The following is a 21920-nucleotide window of genomic DNA, read 5'->3' on the forward strand; positions in this document are numbered from 1 at the left end:
GCAATGTTCTAATTACACCTATGCATTTTGTCTATTCTGTTCCTAATTCAAGAATTATTTGTCTTGTCTTTTTTGAGCCTCGTTTACATTAATTTCCATAGAAACAGCATGCCTACCCCCCATCGCACATACTCCTGCCCTTGCACATAGTTTACCTTTACCCTAGTTCTTTACTAATAGAAATGAGTGGCTTGGACTGGCCAGGACCTTTGTTGGTTGCACTGGCATCCTGGCACTCTGCTTTCTCTTAGTTCTGTCTCTTAGTGTATTTTTTTCTCAGTTCTGTGTTAAATATTGGGCAGGATACTGGAACCTAACTGCTAGGGTCTTCAGTACTAGCTTTGCTACCTTCTGCTTGCCATCAACTGTTTCTCCTCTGAGATACTTTGCTATGCCACCCTGCCTTGGAGCCAGCCAACTATGGACTAAAACCTCAACAAACTGTGAGCCAAATAAACCTTTCTTCCCTTAACTTGTAAGTGTTGGGTATTCTGTCTCAGCAACAAGAAGAGTAACTAAGACAATGATTAATTGCTTAGGGATCAAAAATCATAACGTAGTATAGTATGTTTACTGGCGTAACAAAATGTTTACACTTCTTTACAACTGCATGAAGAGAATGTATGAAATTTTATAATGAATATGTAACAAAGCAAGAGTGAATGCACACAGGTAAAATAATTTTGTTTTCTTCTGGTTGTTTCATTTTATTTTTCAAGTTGTCATCAATGAATGTGCTTCAACTTCAATTAAAAGAAACTATAAAGTTTGGTTTAGTTTAAGGAGCAAAGCCAAATAATAAACTACTTCCCAATTACTGAAGGCTGTCTCCTCTCCAGGAGCTTGCAAGTGGCTATCAAATTATTCTAACTACTATTGCTATAACAAACATTAAAAAATTAATCAGCAAGGGTTAAACTAATGGGGCTATAGTAACCACCACTATAATTTAGTTTTACAAACACTGCTTTTCTAATGCATGAAATAGAAGTAATTTTTAATTTAGTTTAAAATGTATTTGAATTATTAAATAATTGTAAACAGATCAAGATCTGTATATATAAAGAATTTGCAGATGTACTTTGAAAGAATGTATTATAAAATTAATGCTATTTTGGTTCTTATAGTTCTGAATAGAAACACAAGAAAGGACAGTGCTAACTCAAAGTTTTAAAGTTCAAGTACAATGTCAAAAATAATTTCTGCATTAAATAATTAGTTACAGATCTTAAAATAAGGAAAACACACTTAAGGTGAATAAAATAAAAAAGAACTCCTAGTTTCACACTTAATTTCCAAAGTGTCATATATTAAGAAAGCAGAAAAATATTATTGCATAATCACCCACATGTGTTACACATGTTAACAAATGAAAGGAACTGACTGGATATTCAACTAACAGAGACAGAGCTTGGCAATTTTATAAGACTATCTCCTCTCATAATCACTCAAATTTTCCTTATCTATATATGCAATATATGGGCAAATATTCTATAAACATTAACCACTGGTAACAGACTGAGCACAAAAATATTTTTAAATGGAACCTGTAAGCTCTAGTATATTTTGCAATCTAAATAAGATGTTTGATTTTTTCTAGTAGGAAATAATTCTGTTTCTGGAATTGCTCAATGCAATCATTTCATCATATCTTATTTTTAAAACCATTTATTCTAAAAAACGTGCTGCCAACCTAGAAGAAAGAAAATAACCTCCCAGTAAAAGTGTACAAATAATTTAAAAGTAACTGCTGGAAAAAAAATACAATAGTAATAAGAACATGAAAAGTACAAATGCAAAAGCAAAGGCAAACATTTCATCTATTTAAAGGCACACTAAGAATATATCTATAAATATATAACTTTCCATATTTGAAAACAAGCATGAACTTGATTGAAAGGAAATTATAATCTTAAAAAAGTGCCATGTGGCATCTTTTAACTTTATTATCATTTTGGTGATACTATGTCTCAGAGCAGATCATCTCCAACATTAGTACTCTGACCTTCTAGAAAACTGACAGATAAAGTTTATACCAAGAAAAAATGAGTTTTTTTGTGTCTTCAAAAGGGAATTCTTATGTCACTAAAAGTCATACAGTATTATTGATTTGCTAACCAATTTTTGCACAGCCAAATTACAGACAAGATTTCTAGAAAAATATCTAAGCAGATTTATCATAAAATACAATAAAAATAGTCTTGAATTTATGACAGTCTAGAACGTCTTTACAAACTTGAACAATGCATATATAATGATTTTTAAATCAGGTCTTCTTTAAAGTGTCCAGTATCCCAAGACTGACCTTTTACACTAGGACTGACCCTTTTGATACATTTGTCAAAAATCAATTCAGTTACAGCTTGCACCTTTCTAGAAAATCATTTCTGTGGTTATTTCTAGTTTCCTTCATTCCTAAAGGCAAATGTACAATGTATGGAAGTAGGGATTATTTTTTTATAAAACCATCTATAAAAATCAATTAGAATATTCCATTCTCACAAATGAAAATAAGTTGCTTACTGAAATGTCAGTCTTCCATTTCACTGCCTTAAAAATTAAGCTGGCATGGATAATAAAAGTGTTTTCCTACCAGATATGCCTAGCATTCAAAATATATTTAAAACAAAACAAATACTAATCCATAATTAGATTCCATGGGTACAATCTATAGAAAACAGGGTTTGTTTTTATTTTCTGAGAAACATTAATGATTTGAGATCATAAAATTTACATCAATTCCATAGCTTGCACAAACTTATAAATGAACCTGCACATGAATATGTTTTATCCTTTTCACCCTGAGCTTTAACTATCATTTATTCATCAAATATTTGCCATAGTTACTTTGTGTCTCACCATCATTATTCCAGAAATTTGGGTATTTGGGTATTTAGGCAACAATGCAAATGGTTCTCTTACTACAATCAATTTTTTTTCACTAGAGTTAAAAAAAATCAAATATATATCTGACGTAAGTATCTATATGAAAAGTAAAGAAAATAGAGATTACTAAGGTTGGGTAAGGGATATTTTCTATAGGGTTATGAGAGAACAACTTGCTGATGATGAGACGACATCTAACAAAAGCAAAAGAGAAGGAGGGGCCTAAGCAGATGTCAATCTAAAGTCATCCAAGCAGCAGGCATAGCAATACCAAGATGAATATGCTTAGCATGTGCAGAGAGTAGTCAGGATAGCGCAACCACAAGCATAAACAAATCTGTACTATTCAGCAACATTTATTAAAATATTGCATTTTAAAATTTACACTCTTTTGTGATATTAATATGACCCAAATATACAAATACAGTCTCTGGCTTCACACTTGGATATAATCAAGGTACACAGAGATAAATGCTGTAAGATGTTTGAGCTGGATATCAAAGAGGGACCAAGAACAAACTCTGTAGCAAGACAATAAACCAAGGGCTGGGATGTAGCTCAGTGACCTGCCTGTGCCAGGGGCAAGGTCCTGAGTTCAATTTCCAGTACTGGGAAAAAAAAAAAAAAAAAAAAAAAAAGATGAACCAAGAGTTCAGAAAATACAGAGTTGAAAAACAAAAAAGTGACAGATACTCTTGTCCATTAAACCCTTTCTTCCTTTTGCTTTTGTCTAGAATTGGGCCTAAAATATTGATTGCTTGAGTACAGAGAGGTCAAGCATATTCCATACTACCAAGATGAAGTAGATGGAAGGAAGGATCAGAACTGGAAAACACTTCTACTGGCAGCCACTGCTGCACACCTCTGACCAACAGAACTCAGAGCACCTCACTGACCCTCTCACACCTCTGATATCAGGAACGTCTGCTCCCAGGCTTCCTCATCATCTTCAAGTCAAACTACACATCAGCCTTCTAAATGATCTTCCTACCCGCAGCTACATTTAGTGTCCCGTTCTTTCTCTGAAATTCAGAGATATCTTAATATTAGTCCTCTACTTAAGAACCGAGTTTCTCTATGGAATAAGAGATCAGCTAACAAGAAGTAATACCCTTACAGCTTGGTTCCCAGCTCCATTCTAGCTTCAATTCCTGTCACTTCACCAAACTAATAATAACCTCAAGCACAACAGACTCAACAGTTTTTCAAACATTCAATACACACTCCCACCTGCAAGCCCTGCTCCAGCTGTTTCTTCTTTCTGAACCCTTTCTCATTCACTACCTGCCAAAGTTTTGACATCTTGCCCAAGATTCAATGCAAATTCCATCTTATCCATGAAGACTTGGTCAATCACCTTTATCATTCACTCCTACCTCTTTGTGTTTGTCTCAATTAGAGAAGTTACCACAATCTTCCTTTCACTATAGCTGAACATATACATATATATCTCCCCAGTCAGAAAATTTCAGTACCTTACCAATAAAGCTCATATATAGTATGTGTTTCTATTCACTCACAATCCAGAAAAGTATACAATAGACATTCAGTTAATCAATTCTGAATTCTAATCAACAAATTACAACAATTCTTCACCTTATGAGGAAAAAAATGAGGTATTCTTTGAATGAAAATTGCAGCACCATTACAAAGTGAATTTCAGGCATTATTATGGCATTCAGCTATTCAAATAAGTCCAAAATCATTTCAGGTTATCATTGAATAAAAAAGATGAATGCAGCAAAATATTTGAAAAGCACTTATAAAATATGAGTGCTTATTGGACAGCATGAAATAAAAGATGAATGGTGAAAGGCAAAGCATAAAGCTACCTATGAAAGCATTAGCAAGAGATACTAAAACAATTTATTAAGATATTTACTAAGTACCTACCATAACTTAGATACTACTATACAGATTACTGAGAGCAGAAAGGTAAACATAGTGAAGAAAGCAAAAAATTTACGTGCAATATTCTTAAGTGCAAAGTTTAGCCTATAAATCACTGCTTACATAAGCATGCCCAAACTATATGAGTTTAAAGAACAAACACAATTACCAATACCTAATTCCAAGTTCAAATCTGGGAAACTATCCTGCCTTAATTGTGGTTATGTAGGAACTTTTCTCTCAGTATTGCTTTTGAATATTAAAAAGGTTCCTTTATTCTCAATAACTATAAACTGTTCAGATAGAAAATTTGAGTTCCAGACACATGAATACATTCCCTGCTTCAAGATAAGTTCTATCCATGCACAGGTTGTTTTAATAATTAAGGTACCAACAATCCTGCCAACATGAATGAAAAAGGAGGAATTTATTAAAATGGTGTTATATAGAAGACAGTGGATAGTTGTTCATTTTATCTTCTGAGATCAAAAAGTTTTTAAAGATGAAAATACAGGAAAAAAGTTTCAGTTAGATAATAAAGGACTTGTAAAAACTGATTCACACTACCAAGTGTACTGAGTAGTTTCATCTGCAAATTTTGAATGAAGAGGTTGTCTGTTTTCTTCTAAGATACTCTGGAGCAAAGCAAGCAGATGCGTAGATAACCTCTTAACCTTTCTTTTGTATAGAAATCATGTTTCACACAATCATCTGCATGTGCATAGAAAAATATAAAGTTGTCAACTCTGAATTAAAAGAAATAACATACTCAAAAAACCACCTAACGTCTGATTTAGTATGCCCTTAGCCATTTGAGGATTCCAAGGATCTTATAACTCCTTGTAAATCAACATTACCTATATAAAATATCAAATAACCTGTTTGCCTATTAATACATTTACATTGCCTATTTCTTCAGAACTGAGATCTTCATATAAACACTATAAAATATCTTTGTTTAAACAACAGCCAATGCATGAATTAAAAAGAAAACACTTATATTTACTCATGGGAAAATTTGCTCCCAACAAGCATTCATATGAAACCATTATGAAGATTTCTTATAACCTAATTATTTTCTTTCCACTCAGAATAATATTGACATCATTACATAAGTGTCTGCTTCGCAACAAAAAAAAATTCAATTTAATCCAAAATCATTCATAAATTATAAGTAATATGTACCCTTTAAGTGTATAAATGATTTATAGTAAGACAGTAACAAATAAATTTCTTATTTCATTCATTCACTTATTTATTTAAAAAGTGATTACTGAAGGTCAACATCTAACCACTGTGCTAAAAGTGTTAAAGATATCCAGAAGATCCAATTACAGTTGTCCTCAGACATAGATGCATCGTATCACAACACCAACACATACACACTGTATATTCTAGAGGGAATCAAGAGCAAGTTGCTATATAAATCAAATATCTAAAGAACCCAAAGTTGCAAGCAGCTAACTATACAAAAGAACTGAGGAAGTACAACAGATACAGCAGGTAACTGTAGGATGACTCATTCAGTATTTGTCCCAATTCCCAATCTCCTTGTCTTCCTCTAAAACAAAGGCTAGAAAACTAAAATGCTACAGTATTTGTATTGTAGAGATAGTTAAAGTCTCAGTGAATAGTATCCCTTTCTAATAAAAGGAATAAGCTGCCATTAGAAGAAAAGCTTTTGAGATTTCCCTTCTTTTTTTTTGTCTGTTTGAAATAAATACAATCTCTAAAGGTGGAAAAAGTCACTAGTGAAATAAGACCAAAAGTTCCTTGCTCAGGATTGTTGAAAAGTACCTAAACTCCTGATGACACACATCAGTTACCTATGAACTAACTGCCTTTATTCATCTCACATGATGCAAGACAAATCCCTTAGTTATATTAGTAAGATTTTCTACTACCTGGAGTTAGAGGAAATTTTTTACCATTAAAAAAAGCAATAATAAGGAGGCTATTTCAGTTGAACTATACAAAATGAGTTAGAATATACCTTGCTTGATTTAGGTATGATCTAGTCCTTCCTAGTTAGAAGAAATAAAAGTAATCTTGAATTTGTATTTCTACAACTTATTTACAATTTTCAGAAATCTGAATTAGCCAAACCACTCTGAGAAGGAGAACTGGGTGTGATAGACTGGCTAAAGAAGTAGTCATGACCTGTTAATTACAAAAATCCCAAGACACATGCACAGACCAATTCCCAAAGCCCTGCACATGGACTTCTCACAAGAACTAAAGCAAGTTTTCAATTAGGGTAGTCTAGAGCCAACGCCAGCCTGAGGAGTGAAAAATAAACAAAGGACAGTCAGTCACCTTTGAGCTCTCTGCCACTATGTTCTTTAATGGTAGGCTACTCTCAACACTGTAAAGCAGTGGTAACAAACCTATGGCATGTAAGGCACAGCAGGCTGTATCACTGAAAGCTCTTAAGGGTTCATCATCACTACTACAGTGTTCTTCTTTTCCTAATTTTTTCTTGCTCCAAATTTACTCTACAGAGCATGTTTCTCTTCCTACCTTTAAAAAATGCAAAACGCTGTTACTATTTGCACTCGTCTTGACCAATTCTTTGTTCAGGACAGGAAGAACCTAGAAACCAGCACCACCAAATCTGGTAACATACTTGGCACAGCCAGCCCGGTAGAGGTAACATCCTTTTGAGCACGTTTTTGTCAATTCTCGATAAAATCTTTGACTGAGGTTTTTTGTTTGTTTGGTTGGTTTTGGTTTTGTTTTGGGGGTTTGTTTTCCTTCACTCTCTCCTCCCTCCCTCCCCCACCCCCGCTTATGAAACTGCGGAAGCTTCCTCATGTTGCTTAGAACAATTTCCTACCATTCCCACCATGCGGGAAAGGAGAGCATATGGCCTTTGTATCTTTCCCAGCTAGTACGAGGACCATTGGTCTGTCTCAAAGTTACCTCCCCTTTTCTTTCTTCTCTTCCAGTTTACAGTCACTCAATGAGAGTAGGAGTCAGTAAAGAGCAAGGAGCAAGCCTGTTATTAACCCAGAGGCAGAACAGATTATTCAGGTTCTATATATGACCTAGAGTTTAATATGCCTTTTGATCCTGTTTCTGTTCTCCATGAAATTTTGCTCAGCTTTCTTACTCTTTTGATTAAACTGGCTATTGGTGACTTGGTCTGCTTAAATTAGCCACCTACCCCAGTTTAACCCTTTTGTGCTCAAAGTCTCATCTGCACTTTTCCCACAGATGGGCTTTTATGGATATAATAAATGAGTTACTTTCTCCAGGACTGGTACCAACCCAATACACCTTTCTACCATTACTGACAGTCATTTGTGTTGATTATGTGAGTTCATCACATGGATAGGCCACTTTAGTTCATGCACGGGTCAGCCACACAGATTCTGTGATATTTGTCAGCCATTTTATTTGGGCATATGAGTCAGTCAGATGGTTCTGCCAAGCTTGTTTGTTATTCTCTCTCTCTCTCTCTCTCTCTCTCTCTCAACTAGCCTCAAAGTCACCAGGAAATCTCTCTCTCATAGGCAGTAATTTAGCCTCCAATTTTAGAGAACATATGGGTCTCCTCTTTCTTCTCTTTTGCATTGAGTTTGACCCTCTCCTTGTTGCTTTTGACAAACTTCAGGTAACTTACAGACATATGCCTGATGACTTGAGCAAAGGGACACACAGTGAAGCCCAATTTAAGTAACTCTGAGTATGCAAAACTAGAACCATTCTAGGTCTACAAACTCTTTAAAGTTAGTTGTTTATTTGTTTGTTTGTTTGTTTTTAGAGGAATTGCTTTGGGAGTCTTGACCCAAAGGCTATGAAAAGAATTTTGCCCAGTGGCTTGCTCTGACAAAAAAGTCAGATGTTACGGCTGCTGGATGTCCACCCTGCCTGAGGGCAGCAGCAGCTACATCTATGCTAACAGAAGCTGCAAAACTAACTTTGGGGCAAAAACTAGAAATCCTGACTCCCTGTGAGGTCAGGGCTATTCTTGAAATGAAAGGTTACTTGTAGTTAATAGGGGAACAGCATAGCAAGTATCAGTCCATGCTCTTAAGCACTCCTGAGATTACTATAAAGACTTGCACTACTCTTAATCTTGCATCTTTGATGTTTATTGGTTCACAAGATGCAACTCTTGTAAACATGTGATTTCCTAGCTCAATTCAAGTAAGCAGGACAACAGTGGCCTGCCCCTAGGAGACCCTGAGAGGTATGGTTCACTGATGGAAGCAGCTTTGCCCAAGAAGAACATGAAAAAGCAGGTTATACATTTGTCAGTTCACAACAGGTCATTGAGGTCAAACACAATCAGCAAGTACCTCTGCTCAAAAAGTAGAGCTCTTAGCTCTTGCACGGGCATTGAAACTAAGAAAAGGCAAAAAGATAAATAGCACGGTCAGGGATTTAGCCCAGTGGCACTGTGCCTGCATCACAAGCACAAGGTCCTAAATTCAATCACTGGTACCAAAACAAAGAAAAAAATTTCTTTTTTATTTTTTTTGCGGGGGCAGGCCAGAGATTTAGCTCAGTAGTGCCTCCGCCTGCCTCGCAAGCTATATATCCATACAGACTCCAAATATTCTAGTCTGGTACTACATGCCCACACAGCCATCTGGAAAGAAAGGGGCATGCTAAATCATAAGCAAGCATCTATATAACACAGGCAGAAATTTTACAACTCCTAGAAACAGCTTATCCTCCCAGGTCACTGTCATTCATTGTAAGGGACACCAAAGAGACAGGTCTAAAGGCTCTTTTGGAAATCAAAAAGCTGACAGGCCAGAAGAGCAGCCTTACAGCCCCTCAAGATCCTAGCCTTATTCCCAGTTCCTATGTTAGATAAATTATTGAGAGGCTGAGAGACTTAGCCTCCAGGTACAGATAAGTAAATGTGTACCTGTATTGTGACTCCCATCTTTAATTAGACCCATAATATGAGTGATCTTGCTAAGGCTACGTCTCCCAGTCTCTCAATAATTTATCTAACATCCCTCTTTGCCATACTTTCTTTTTCACGGGAAGTGTGGAAATCTCATGTGCTTCTCATATGGGGGCTCCACATCCCAACCTAATAGGATAGTTACTTTCTTTCTCCCATCAAACAGAGAGTTCAATAGTCATTAACTGTTTTCTCATTGTCTTCTGACAGGTTTCTTTTTCTTCAACCCAGCATGTGAGCCACAATATCCCCAAGTACTTGGAGAGCAGAGTCCCCTATACATAGGGCCAACAAACCCTGTCATCAAAAGTAACTATATGAAGACGGACCTCTACTTCCTCAGCAGCTTATAAAGAATTATGAGGATACGTATCTCTCGGGTAGAAATGAGGCAAGAGAACAGGGCCTGGCAGATGGGATGAAGAAGTAGGCATGATCTGCCAATTACAAAATCCCAAGACCCATGTATAAACCAGTTTTGAAAGCCCTGAAAATGGATTTCTCAAAGAACTCAAGCAGGTTTTCTTTCTCTTTTTTTGGTACCAGGGATTGAACTCAGGTCCTCATACTTGCGAGGCAGGCAGCAGAACCACTGAGCTAAATCCCTGGCCCTAGCAGGTTTTCTTTTGGTACCGGGGATCAAACTCAGGACCTTGCCCTGGTGAGGCAGGTGGCAGCACCACTGAGCCCAATCCCCAGCCCTGAAGCAGGCTTTCAATAGCATAGCCTAGACCTGGCACCGGCATGAAGAATGGAAAATACAAAAGGACAGTTAGCTTTGAGCTGTCTGCTACTGTGTTCTTTCACCATAGTTCACTCTCATGTTACAGAGTATAGTTCTTTCCGTACTTTTTCATGGCCCAAATTCACTCTATAGGGCATATTTCTTTTTCTACCTTTAGTAAATGTAAAACCTTGCTACCAAGAGCACTTGTTTTGACCAATTCTTTGTTCAGGACAGAAAAAAAAAACAACCTAGAAACCACTCCAGAGGTAGATTCCAGCACCCCGAAACCTGGTAACAATTCCTTTCAGAATTCATTTATTACACAATCATTACAATACTTTTCATTTTTTTCTTACATGGACCCTTCATCCCCCAAACCTATAAAAAAATTGTAGCATGCTAGATTTGTATTATTTATAAAGGTAATAAATACACATATAAATAGCTGAAGGTTAGGAAGGACGAAAGATGAAGAAAAAGAAAGAGGGACCTAACTTTTGAAAGTATAAACTACGTTTTTCAATTGTGAGAATTTTAGAAAGTTCTTTGGGATAAATTTTAAAAATCACAAGATAACAGTCTATATTATATAGGGAAGACTCTACACATATCCTTGAGACCAATGACTCTTTCCTTTAAATTTTTTCAAACTAGAAAAACGTATATGTTGACAAATGTTTAGTGTATAATTTACCACTACCATTATAATTATTATATGCCACTTATGTCTTATCTCTAGTAATATAAGATAATAATCATTCATTTCTCCTGGACAAATTTTAAACATGTGCTGTTCTTAGTATAATTTCTGTTGTAAAGTGCTGAAAAGATTCATTAATTTCAATCACCATCAACTCAATATACCACATATATTTTTTCTGCCTTTTTTATTCAAATATATTTCACTGTGGCCATTCAAAGGAAAATTACACATTCCGATAACATTTGAGTTCCTCTCAGTTACCCTTTCAGTGGTTCAGAGTAATGATAGAGCAAAAAAATTACATTCCTCACAGGGTCTTTTCCCCCCATTTGGTAGAATTTCAACTTCAAAGTTCCTTTGCCAAAAAGCAGTGGGTAATGTCTAATGTTCCTCTCCAACGGTAGCTTACTTTGAAAGGAAGAAAAGGGATAGTCAGGAGAAATCACTCATTCCAATTTGTGAAGAATCATCATATAGTATAAACAATCTCCTGCATTATTTCCTAAAATAGAATTACAGAGCCATAATAAGTTGTGGTGCAGGAAGAGATTAGAAATATTTCAATATCTCCGAGTATAGCTAATGGCTAAATAGGTGAAGTTACTGAAATTTATCTAACCCCAAAATTTCCCTGATATCAAGAAAAAGAATTACATAAGCATAAAACATTCAATTTACATGTTTCATAGCATTGCACATATGTAGTCTTCCTCCTAAAGATAGATAAAAAGCTACATTTTTTTTCCAGAGACAAGAACTGTATAAAGATGGTGGTAAGTGTAGTCACAGAACAAAAATGCTTTCTACAACCAATATTCAAAAACAATCTTACAACAATCCATATAATCTCAAAAAAATATTCAGAAAATAGCAATACTCCTTATTTATAATATCATTTCAATTTTATCTGTAGTTATCTCTTTTAAAACAAAAAAATCTGGGGTCATTACGTGATAAGGTCCTTTTTCTCAGGCCCAGTTTTATTTCACTATCTTTTTAGGTGCACTAAAGATTGAGTTTACAATAAACTGAACAGACAGCATACAAAAGGCTTTTAGAACTATACCATATGGTCCAGGGAAGGGAACAATCTGGACGATCCCCATTTCAATCTGCAAGCATGTCCACCTCTATAACACATTATACTACTGTAATAAAATATTAAGATGGAAACGTAAAAGCAAAAATAGTCTATCTTTAGCACCACCCAGCAACAACACTTTCGAAAATTTACTGATAAGCTTAATAAACACTTGCTTTAATTTATATTGAGATTTGGGGGCTGCAACACCAGGAATACAAGCCTAAGCCACTATGCAGCAGAAACAATATTTCTACAGGGATATGTGTGGGTATTCAATTTATGCTTCAGAAATTTAGAAGGAAAAAAGAAACATTTTTACAGGGGCATATTGGCAAGGGCTGATGTAACAAATGACACATTCTTGGAAATCAAATAAAAGCAAAAGGGAAATACCCATTGTTGCCCGGTGAAGGCCTAATCACATGGACACAGCTGGAACCAATGTAGATCATTCATTAATAAAATTGTATAGTAGTAGCCACTTTTTGATGCATTTCAAATGCTACTATAGCAAATCCCCGAAACTCTTTGTTCAATGTTAGTAAGACTGCTTTAATGGGAAATGTGAGAAGATTCAGGAAAGGGAGGAAAAAAAATCCTTCTTCATATGAAAAATGAGACTAGTTCAAAAAGTTAAATGCCACTTTACCTTCAAATCTACTTACTTACACTATCAGAAGTTTAAAATATGCAGTGTAAACCTGAAAAGGGGGAATTCATATGGTACTACAGATAAAAAGTGAGCAGTGTGAGATGCCATGGAAAACATATAAAATACTTGTGAAAGTATTTTACAGAATGATAAAATAAGATGCTGGAGTGGAAAAAATTTAAATGTATAAAAAATAGGTGAAATCAATGAAACACTCTCTCTATCGAATTTGTTCCCTGCACTATGTATGCATCATATGCCTATGGGAAGATTACTCATATTTTGACCACATACATTTAGAAATCATTATTTGTAATTATGTTCCTTATTTCATACCAAACAAGATATTAAGTCACCCACCTAGGGTTATGTATGAAAACTGTACTAATATTTAAATGAAGTTAAATGCTAGTTATAATTAAAACCTGACACTTGACATAATAACATTCTCATTAAAATAATAAGTATCACATTTTGCTCTTATATAATAAATTTATTTTTCCATATTTCAGCAAATATATAATTGTTACTCTATTATAACTAGAAAACCATATACCAAATTATAAAATTATAGCAGTTTTTTTTTTTTTTTTTGGTACAGGGGATTGAACTTGGGACCTTGCACTTGCAAGGTAGGCGGCAGCACCACTGAGCTAAATCCTTGGCAATAGCAGCTTTTATTACATGGTCTGAATTTTTAAAAAGTATAGAATTTATTACCTACAAAAATTAAAAACCCAACAGCATTTAGAAAATTTGCTTAAACTCTTAAAATAGAATATTTTTAAATATAGCATATTTCTCCCATGCTTTCTGTATTGATGGAATAAACAAGTAAGTAGGGCAATTCACACTGCATTTTCTAAGTCACTGAAAAATAAATATATAACACGAAAAAATAAAGGGCTTAATTGCAAATAAAAACTATACCACTGCAGAAGATATATTTAATGTTAACAAAATTTAATATGTAATAAGCATTAATATATGTGAGCATAATGAATATACACCAATTATCCACAATGAATGTATTTATTATTCATCACAAACATATACTGATATAACATCAAATGAAAAAAGAGCAAGAGGTTTTTGTCGACATTATCTTTAATCACCAATGCTAATATTATAAGATCTTGGTACAGGGTATTCAAGACAGATAGTCATGAACTAATTGAACCAAGATGAAAAAGTTTCACTGGCATCCCTTCACAATAAAGCTTAAAATGTTAATATAAAGATTCAATTAATATGACCTAACAGGCGTGCCACTCTGATTTTGTTAGTAATTCTACAGGAGAAAAAGGGAGAGGATCTAGTACAAGTTTTAAAGAACAGCATGGGGGAAATTGGGAATTGTAGCATTTATTACATGTGCATTAAAATATAAAAAGCAACTTGACTAGTTGTTTGTTTTGATAAAGTAATGAGCCAATATGTTGCTGAACCTGTCTTGAATGAGAGAAAATAACAGGTGAGTTTATTTAATGCATACTTCCAATGCATCTCTGTTTTACAAATACTTTTAGTGATTTTAAAGCAATTTCTAAATTAAAAATACACTGGGGGCTGTAAATTGTGCAACACAATTTTAATATATTTTCAGCATATATGGCATATAAAAATGTTCACATTAGTAATTCCAACACGAACCACTGTTTATTTTCTTTTCAGTCACATTTGTTACACTGCTACAAAAATACATGAGTTTTTTTTCCCCGAAAATAAATTTTTATTGCTAAAAATCATTGAATTTTTTAAAAGCCAGTCAAATCAATATCAATCTCCTTCTAAAAAGAAAACATTCTATTTAACTATTCTTATCTTGATTATAGAACACTAATTGTTAAAATGGATCACGAAAATAAATCATTTGGTTTAGGTTGATTCAACAGAAAAGACATTTACAGTTTGAGAAACATTCTATGAAATGTCACAGAATGCTTGCTCATAGTGAAAACTAGTCTGCTCAAATCATCTTCATGTAAAACTCTTGATACCACATTTTCACACTCCTACCAGTAGGTCACTGACTATAATGAGAACTGGAAAACTTAAGAGCACCTTTGTATTTTTATTTCAAAGGAAAAAAATTTAAAGGCACATTCTTTATTTTCAAAGAAAGTCACTTGCTTATATATCAACATTTATCAGACATTCTAAAAATGAGTATTCAATCTGTAAAAGATATGAATTGACCCTGGGTTTTAGACAAAAATAGAAAACAATGGCAGACTTTTTGGTATCAGCAAGATATATCTTGGCATAAAAATCCATATTATAAAAGTAAATATTATGGAAAAGTTTCCATTCAAAACTAAGCTGTGAAGCAGACAAGAGTCCAACCAATCAAAAATACTATGTCAACAAGACCAAAGTTAGCAATATTCAGAGGGGGACATTTTTCAAAGTGTGGCAAAAATGCAACTGTGTGAAGGAAATCTTTAAGAAAGCTGGAAAAGGCAAATTTAGCACAAGCTTCTATAAGGAACAATGCCATTTACTAAATGTAGAAGTTGTAAGAAGAACTATATATCTATTTCAGAATAAAATACTTTCTTTCCCCATAATGGTAGTCTGCATGAAAAAAGAGGAAGACAAGTGGAGAAAGAAATTATCTAAGTAGAAAAGACCAAGGTTGCTTGCCTTTCTTTAGTGATACTCTGAGGTAGACCCTCTGCTTCAGAAAAACCACTGCCAGAACCATGCTACACAAAACATTTTGGCTGTAAGCCTATAACAGTGCCAGGCTGTTTGTTATTTTTGTGCTAGACTCCCTCAATTGAGATAGTGTGGGACTGTCACTTTGATGCACATAGAGAACAAAGAATAATATAATGTGTGGCAGGGATGAGGGGTGCCCCTTTAAAGTCAGGTTATCATTTTGTTTTTTGTTTTTTTTTTGACAGGTCTTGAAAAGATTCAAGAAACAAGAGTGATGCTGAAGAAGGTGTCAAATGCCTAACAAAAATAAACAGAGTATGATATTGACAGTTTAAGAGCCATATAAAAGATTAACATTTCTAAAAATCAGACTTACAAAGGGTCCAAGACATATAGTTTATTTAAAATCTGATAGTATGAAGGTACATTATATAATCTGGCTAAAGGGAAACTAAAATAAGCATTATTAATTTTTAGATCATGACACAGAGGCAAACATATCAGCTGCTATTCTGACCTTGACTTCTACAGAAATAATCTGAGGAAAATATTATAACATTTGATCTGAATATTTTTGCTTTCACATGGAAAGACATGATAAATGATAAGAAAAATGTTTGAAGGATTAAACCACAAATGATCTAGAAAGTTGCTACAGACACAAAGAGGAAAACAGTTTCTTCTATGCTGTTCAATTCTACACTAGAAGCAAAGCAAAGCTAATACAAATAAGAAAGGCAAGTGTGTGCTGTTTCAATCTTCAACTAAATATACTAACTGAATCTGGTGACTAAGAACACCAATAAGCCATTATCTCCTAGAGTATGACCTTTTACTCTCTAATGCACAATATAAGTAGAAGTGGAGGTCCATTTTCTACACACCAAATGAAAAGAAAGAATGAACTGTGACAAGCCTAGATCCCATGCTGGCATACTTTACACTAAGCTCAGCATCATTTAAAAGCAGTACACTTGTCCCTGCCAATCAGCGGGGAAAGTTGTACACCTAATACAGTGTTGGTAGTACCAAAGGTCTACTAAAGCCCTTCCTCATGCACATCTCCATTGAATCAGCTGTTAAAAGAAGGCCAATGGCTGCTACAGAAATAGCACTGAACTAAAGAATCTTCCTCAGATGTCACACGTGGAGACACAGAGCATTTACCACCTGAGCCTACCTAATTTCCAACAAAATGATCCCCTGCCCAGTTTTGTTCACAGCCACAGAATCTGATAACAAGTCACACAATCAGTATTGGGAGAGGTGGGGGGAGGAATGAGGATGTGGGGAAGAAATAGTAAGAACAGGGGCCAAACTTCAAACAATATCCATGCTTCTCTTATTATTCAAATTAGTGCCAGTGCACGACACTTTATGGTGACAAAATCTGTATGAAAGGGTTCAGGTAAAATGATTTATTTTGGGTGGCACGGCTAAGTCTGCCATGTAATTAAAGAATGCATTATTTTGCTCCTCACTGTTCTCCTTTTTACATGTTCCTTTCTTTCCTCTAGGAAATACTGCCGATGCTATTACTACATAGGACACTGATAGTTGTAGGAAAGGCATTCATGTACTGCCAAAGAAATCCAAAGAATGATGTCTGGCTGGCAACAGTTCAATAAGGAATATGAGGCAAAAAACAGAAAGCAAATGAATGAAAGGTGTAGGAAAAGCCAAGCAATAGTCTGTTTTTCCTGTTCATTAATGGTACAGATGAAATGGGGGGAAAATCTGAAAAAAGCAGCCAACCTAACTCAATTACAAAGAAAGATTAAAGGAGTTAAATGTGTATAACTTGGCTGACAACCAAGAAACAATATGAGAGCTGTCCACAACTCTCCAAAGTATATACATAAAAAGAAGAGGGGAGAATTTTCATCTACTGGAGAAGTACAAATGTATGGAATAAAAATGAGGAAAAATAAAAATAAAGAAATCTGACTTCAAGCAGGAGGAAAATAATCTGGTAAAATTTAAGAAAGGCTACTTCCTTCTATTTGGAAACATTCTACTGATCCACACTGAAATAAACAGTACATGAAAGGAAATGCTACATACTGACAGAGCACTGAACTGATGGAGATATGAAAGTGAAGTCTCATTTGCTTACCTGATGATCTGAATATACTGGTATCTTTTTAAATATGTCCAAACTGGCCTAATTCAATGGTACTTATGAGATTATAAAGGACATAGTTGTTATGTTCTAAACAAACTCAGTCTGAACTCTGAATCTTAACTTAGATAAAAGCTGACGTAAATAATCTAGTTTTGTTCTTGGATATTCCATGACAGAAAGAACACCTAAGAATGGAAATGTGCTCAGTAATTCTACAGTTATTTTTAAATAATAAAAGCTTTTTCAGTCTTCCCTAGGATCTTTCCAATCAATTATAAATAAAAATTAATAATAATATCTCAAATTAGCCAGGTATAGTGGGGAATGCTGTAATCCCAGCATTTGAGAGGCTGAGGCAGGATTGCTGAGAGTTTGAGGCCAGCCTCTGTTTCATAGTGAACTCAAGATCAGCCTAAATTATATAATGAGACCCTGTCTCAAAAATAACAACAGTAATAATAATTCAGATTAGAAGTTCTTAATTTTGGATGGTGTATAGCCTTCAAAAGTCTATGTACTCCTGAATCATATATGTAAAATTTCTGAGTTTACCAAAGTGGATATCTTTCTGGGAAGATCAACAGTTTCTCCAATTTGTAAGATCCATAATCCCAAAAAACTGTCAAGAACCTCTTCTGAGGACTATGTGAAATCCCAGAGGCAAGTTAGAATGCATATGGATAATCAGTCCAGGTTTTAGGTATCTACTCCAAGTAAACAACAGAGGCACAAAGACACTTGCTGATCTGGGGTAAATACCTTAAGACCAAGAAAAATAAATCAGATATAAAATATTACCTAACTCGCACACTGCTACTTCCCTGCAAGCCATGAAAACTTCTGAAGGGAACTAAGATTTTAACATACATCAAATGGTGAATATCATGAGTTTTCTGTTCTGCGTATGCTAAAGTAAGGATCCTCAGGTACTGTCAGTACTGACAGGATCAGAAATAATATAGTAGTGCATCCAAAAAAGGACCTCATGGGAAGCAAAACAGAAGAAGCAATCAAAGCAATAAGCTCCCCAACAGTTTATATAACACAAAATTATATGATTAGCCAAATATATCTCAAAATAATAACTTTAAACAATATCAGAAAGAAACCAGGCTAGAGAAACTTCTAGGCACCAACACTGAATAAGATAGGAAAATATTCATAAGCCACAGATTAAAGAGAGAGAAGGAGGGAGGAAGGGAGGGAGGGATACTGAATAGACAGAAATCCAGTAGAAGGAGAAAAAAATACCTTTCAAGATGGTCTGCTTCAAATTATGATCGTGAAGCATATTCTGTCAAAAATAATCTCTTTAGACATTTACCTGCTGAGCATCTACCAGCCATTGAACTCAGTACTGAAAATTCAGCAGAGAACATGTCAAAAGAAGTCTGGCGCTGCTGGAGCTTAATTTGGGACAACAGGAGAAAGATGCAGGGAGATAAGTACATCAGCAGTATCATTTCAATCTGTGACATGTGATATGAAAGAAAGAAACAAGATGAAGTGTTCAAGGCATGAGAGAACAATAACTTATACTATCTACTGTATCACAGAGATCTTCACTTCAATTCTCAAAGTCACTCACGGTTTTAGACAATTGAAACCAAGAGCTAGTCAGACACCTGCACTTCAAGAGGTGAAAAATGTGACATTCTGCAACTGGAAGACAAAGTAGCCCAAATCCTTGTCTGCATACTTCAAAATACTCCTAGAATGACTGATGACTCTATGATATATACTCTATGCTTAGATGATAAGTTTAAGGACAAGTAACTGAGTGGCATTTCTGTATCTTTCAAAAACTGTGTGTGGACACTGTGCACTTTGTACCTTTCATATAAAGAAACACATTCTATCAAAATTCAATTCAATTCTAAGAATTTTGGTTTTTGATCCCACAGACAAATCTTATCAATTTTTGCTGTCACATAAAGAGGTCACAGTTGCACAGCTGAGAGGGCCCTACTAACCCTTACCTCAGTGAGTGCATGCGTTTGTTAATCCCCACCCTCCAATATCAGGGTTAGTCCAAGTGAAAGTAACAGTGTCTTTCCCAGTGATGCTGAACCTTCTAGAGCTTTCAATGATATGAACAATCCATTGTAGCATGCATGCCAGAGGTTCACCACCACCACTGATCTATCCTAAAAGATATCATCGCTGCCTCCTTGTTCACTTGATTCACTCACTTGGGAGATCTTGCCAGCTACAATGCTGCAAGAACACTCCGGCAATCCTATGGCAAGGTCCACATGTCCTTCTACCAGTCAGCCAGAATCACCTTAACAGCCACGTGAGTGAGCCATCTTCTAAGCATATCCTCTAAAAGAATCAAACTTTCACATGACTGCCTCTGTGGCTGACATCTTGATTGCAACTCATGTGAGACCAAGAGCCAGAACTACCCATCCTCTAATCCAACTCCTTTCTAGCATGCAGTCAGCCTTTTGGGAAACAATGTAGATCAAACCATAACAGCAAATCAAGGTAGCAACTAAGTATAAGATCAAATATAGCCAGGCAAAGTGACACATACCTGTAATCTCAACACTTGGAAGCCTGGGGTAGGAGAAGCACTGCAAATTTGAGACCAGCCTAGGCTACATAGAACAGCCTGGAGTACAAAATAAGACCCTGTCTCCAAAAACAAAAGCAAAAATTAAAAATATCAAATATTGCAGCAAAGGCATATTGTTGTTTGATGACAACCATGTAGATCTTCTATTAAATGATATCCAGTATCACTAAGTAGCAAGTGGCAGTGGCATTTCTACTAAAATAGTATTAAGAGGTGTTTCTATTGACTTGTGCTGTCCTTAGCTATGAAAAGTAAAGTTTGGTATCTTGGCTCTTCGATAAATTAAGTACTATGTGTAATATATCCCTGTAGGTTTAAACTAACTAGCTATATACAACAAATAATCCTACAACTAGAACCCACTCTATCATACAGAAATTCTCCTATTTCATAGCACCTATGCTCCTATCTCATGTTTGGCCTTCTCTTTTTCTACTACTTATCCCTCCATTATACAAAGAACCCTATTTATTTGGGACATTTCTAGAAAATTGCTCCATCAATTTTTCTCCTTTTACTCTGTCTTCATCTTTTCCTCTCCACTTACTCCTTCCTTTCACCAAAAATACACATCTTTCAATCTTATCAACTACCCCCTCAGGCTTCATAAAGCCGTAACATATGGGGCCAGGGATTTAGCTCAGTGGTTTTGCCACCAGCCTCACAAGCACAAGGACCCAAGTTTGATGACCGGTGCAAAAAAAAAAAAAAGAACATAACATATGATCAGTACCTGTACATCAACTTCCATTGAAGTCCATCACTCTACTGAAATAGCTACTGCTAAATTTGGCAAGAAACAACCTACTGTCTATTTTCATTCCTTATTCTGCTTAGATTATGGCATTTGGCACTGCTCCTCGCCATGCCTTCCTAAAATTCCACTTCACTGGTTTCTAGTGCAGCGCTCCACCGCAGCGCTCCTCTAGCCAATAGGTTTTCTCTGCTTCACACCTCACTCCCTGTCTAAGAATTATTCAGGGCTTTACTCTTAAGAATATTAGTAAGGTTTCATTTTACTTCTGATTTCAGGGCTACAATTCTATCTATATATTCACTGGTCACTCTCAAATCCAAACCTCTCCTCAACTCTCTTTTTGCACTATCAATTTATAAATTCTATTTGGAAAAATTACCTTTATTAACTGTTTCAAAGCATCATAAAAATACTTCTTAACTTAAAGGACAATTCTAAAAACAGGCCAAACCCTTCACTGCTGTTCACTATCAATAGGCACATGTGCCTTCTGAGCTCTTGCAATGTGGCTACTCTAAATAAAGAGGGTTCCAGAAGTAGAAAATACACAAAGGGCTTCAAAGACAATGCAAAAAAGAATTTTATACTGATTACATGTTGCAATAATAATTTAGATATATTGAGTTAAATAAAATGTACTGATAAAATTAATTAAACTCATTTCTTTTTATTTTTAATATGGCTATTAATTTTTTTAATTATGCGGCTTGCATTACAATTCTATAGAGTAGTACTGCTCTGTACATAAAAAAGACACCAGATAAAAATATACACTGTATTCATAAACAACAGCAAGAAAAAAACTGATTTTTTTCTATAGATCACCATCCTCCTCGTTCAGAACTTAGTACTTCATATTAATAGCTTGTTTACTCATTGTTACTGTTTTTAAAAGGCTACATTTTGTAAACAAGAATAATAAAAGCT

General features: G+C 35.1%; 1 protein-coding gene across 3 annotated transcripts in view; it reads right to left on the bottom strand.

Annotated features, from left to right (window-relative positions):
• Gtdc1 (glycosyltransferase like domain containing 1) overlaps window positions 1-21920 on the bottom strand; it is a 369864-nt gene that overhangs the window by 269912 nt on the left and 78032 nt on the right. The gene's annotated exons all lie outside the window — the stretch shown is intronic.

Source organism: Fukomys damarensis, unplaced genomic scaffold, assembly GCF_012274545.1.
Source record: "Fukomys damarensis isolate Sample0158 unplaced genomic scaffold, DMR_v1.0_HiC HiC_scaffold_29, whole genome shotgun sequence".
Taxonomy (NCBI): Eukaryota; Metazoa; Chordata; class Mammalia; order Rodentia; family Bathyergidae; genus Fukomys; species Fukomys damarensis.